Below are 3143 nucleotides of genomic sequence, written 5' to 3'. Positions count from 1 at the left end.
GTGATTCGGAGCAGATGTGCTGTTTTGGTTTTGATAAGTGTGTAGAGAAGTGTTGTTGTGGGGGTGTTGAGATGTCCTCTGGGTGAATTGCTGGTGAGCTGCATTGTTGTTGGAGTTGTAACGTCTCTGGTCTTGGTTTTGATCATGCTCACTTCCCCACCCAAAGTTTGGGTGGTTTCTCCATCCAGGGTTGTAAGTCTTGGAGTATGCATCATAGTTTTTCCTTGGTGAATTCCCAATGTAGTTGGCTTGCTCCTGACTCCCCTCTGCTTCTTCATTCACTCCTTCTTGGATTGTTGATGAAGATGAGATTGCTGCTACTTGGTTCCTCTCCATCTTCTTGGTGAGGTCAGCTAGCTGCTGGGTAATGAGCTTGTTTTGGGCCAACAGAGCATCTACATTGTTTAGCTCCATCACTCCTTTTGTGTTCCCTCTTTCGGAAGCATAGAAGTAGTCGTTTTCTGCTACTGTTTCAATAACATCTATGGCTTCCTCAATGGTCTTTTTCTTGTTCAAAGATCCTCCAGATGAATGGTCTACGGCCTTCTTTGACTCATAAGAGAGCCCTTCATAGAAAATGTGCAGCTGCACCCATTCGTTGAACATGTCAGGTGGACACCTCCTTGTTAAGTCCTTGAACCTCTCCCATGCTTCATACAGAGTCTCACCATCTTGTTGCCTGAAAGTTTGAACCTCAGCTCTCAACCTATTGATTCGTTGAGGAGGGTAAAATCTTGCTAAGAATTTGTTCACCACATCCTCCCAAGTTGTCAAGCTCTCCCTTGGGAAAGATTCCAGCAACTTGGCTGCCTTGTCCCTGAGTGAGAAAGGAAATAAGAGCAGTCTATAGGCGTCAGGATGAACACCATTAGATTTTATTGTGTCACATATTCTCAGGAAGGTGGTCAAATGTTGATTGGGGTCTTCTTGAACACCTCCTCCAAATGAATAGTTGTTCTGAACAAGGGTGATGAGCTGTGGTTTAAGTTCAAAGTTGTTGGCATGGATTGTTGGCTTTTGGATGCTACTTCCACAATTGCCTGGGTTTGGATTGATGTAAGAGCCCAAAACTCTTCTATCCTCCCCAGCATGATTTGCTCCACCTCCTCTGCCATGGTTGTGAGTCTCTTCTTCATGATGATTTTCCATGTTTTCTTCCATGTTTGGTTCAAAGTATTCCTCAAAGTGTTCCTCCTCTTCTTCAGCACCAACTACACGTTTTTCTTTTGCCTCCCTCCTTAGTCTAAGGAAGGTTCTCTCAGGTTCAGAATCAAAGGAAGTTGAAACCCCGCTTCTTTTCCCTGTCATACAACCAACAAGTACAAGCAAAGAAAATAGGTGCAGACAGTATTTGTGTCAGAATTACTGTTAGTTATGGGTGATGCAATATATCAAACAGTTAGTGGGCTAGCAAACAGAATTGAAAATAACAAAGAAAAACAAAAGAGTAGAGGAAGAAGGGAAGAAGTTTAACTAAAACAAAAAGTAAATCACTCAAACAGAAAAATGAAATTCACAAAATAAAAATGCTCAATCTAGTGATCTTCCAATTTAATCATTGTTGATGCACAATCAATCCCCGGCAACGGCGCCATAAACTTAATGCACAGAAAACTTGTCTCTCAACAAATCTCCCTTCAGCAAGTGTACCGAATTTGTCGTCAAGTAAAAACTCACAATAGAGTGAGGTCGAATCCCACAGGGATTGATTGATCAAGCAACTTTAATTAGAAGAATGTTCTAGTTGAGCGAATCCAGAATTTGGGTTGAGAGTTGCAGAAAATAAAATGGCGGGAATGTAAATAACAGAAAAGTAAATGCTAGAAATAAAGGACTGGAAGTAAATAACTGAAAATAAATTGCAGAATTATAAATGAGAATGGGGGATTTGCTCATAAAAGTAAATGGCAGAAATTAAAGAGAATGGGTAAGATCAGAGATAGGGAGTTCATTGGGCTTAGGAGATGTTGCAATTCTCCGGATCAAGTTCATTTTCATCTCTTCCTCAATCAATGCACTCATTGATCTCCTTGGCAATCTTAAGTGATTCAATTACAATTTCTTGCAATTCAATCTCTCAAATCTTGATCAATAGCCAATTCCTTGGTCAATTGCTCATGAGAAGAGATGAAGTATGGTCACTGATTATACCACATGCATTTCCCAAATCAAGTATTGAGAGGGTTATAGTCACATACCCATCCAAACCCAATTTGGTCCAGCAGGAGAAAGCATTTCTAGTGTGATCTCTTCATTCCTCTTTCAAGGTTCAAAAGAGATCCAAGTTTGAATAGCTTCTCTTCCAAGATAACTACTCAATTGGATGAAGATCGAAAGCTTTCAAGTAAAATCAAGAGGAAAGATAGAAGAAGAATAATGAAAATTAGTATTGATCCATCAAATTACAACAGAGCTCCCTAACCCAATGAAAGGGGTTTAGTTGTTCATAGCTCTTGAAAATGAAAACAAAGATGGAGAATACATCATAAAACTAGATTGCAAAGAAAGTAAAATACAGAGAGTAGTTCTCTTTTTCCCAGCCTCCAGAACTCTTTCTCTATTTAAAGCTACTCCTATATATACTACTCTTCTCAGCTTCTAGTGTGATTCTTCAAGTCTTGGGCCTTTGGATCTTTAGTTTGAAGCAATTCCTTTCTTTATTTGGGCTTGGCTTTACTTTCAGAGAGAAAGTGCGAAGTGGGCGGAGACTTTAGTTCAGGACGTTAGGGGTGTTAATATTTAGTGAGAATATAAGTTCGAGAACGTTAGTGACACTTAACATTGTCACTAACGTTCCAATGCACCCCTTTGCCTCACGTTAAAACCCACGTTAACTAGGTTAACGTGGCTTTTAACGTTGCCTTGTTAACCTTCGAGAACGTTAGTGACACTCAACATTGTCACTAACGTTCCAGTGTGCCCCTTCTTGCTTTACGTTAAAGCCCACGTTAACTAGGTTAACGTGGCTTCTAACGTGGCCCTTGCTATCCTTCGAGAACGTTAGTGACATTCAACATTGTCACTAACGTTCCAATGTGCCCCTAGGTCTCACGTTAGAGTCCACGTTAACTAGGTTAACGTGGCTTCTAACGTGGCCATCCTTAGCCATCCCAACGTTAGTGACAATGTTGAGTGTCACTAAC

The 3143-nt window shown here is 40.6% G+C and overlaps 1 non-coding gene across 1 annotated transcript; it reads left to right on the top strand.

The window, feature by feature from the left end:
- The first annotated feature begins 604 nt into the window (after positions 1 to 604).
- On the top strand, positions 605 to 708 carry LOC148555304 (small nucleolar RNA R71). Its single transcript, XR_015886340.1, has one exon. It is a non-coding gene; the product is annotated as a small nucleolar RNA R71 (small nucleolar RNA).
- Positions 709 to 3143: the final 2435 nt, after the last annotated feature.

This window comes from Arachis ipaensis, chromosome B6 (assembly GCF_059453495.1).
Source record: "Arachis ipaensis isolate K30076 ecotype BB chromosome B6, ASM5945349v1, whole genome shotgun sequence".
Lineage (NCBI taxonomy): Eukaryota > Viridiplantae > Streptophyta > Magnoliopsida > Fabales > Fabaceae > Arachis > Arachis ipaensis.
This window is presented reverse-complemented; position numbering and strand designations above follow the sequence as displayed.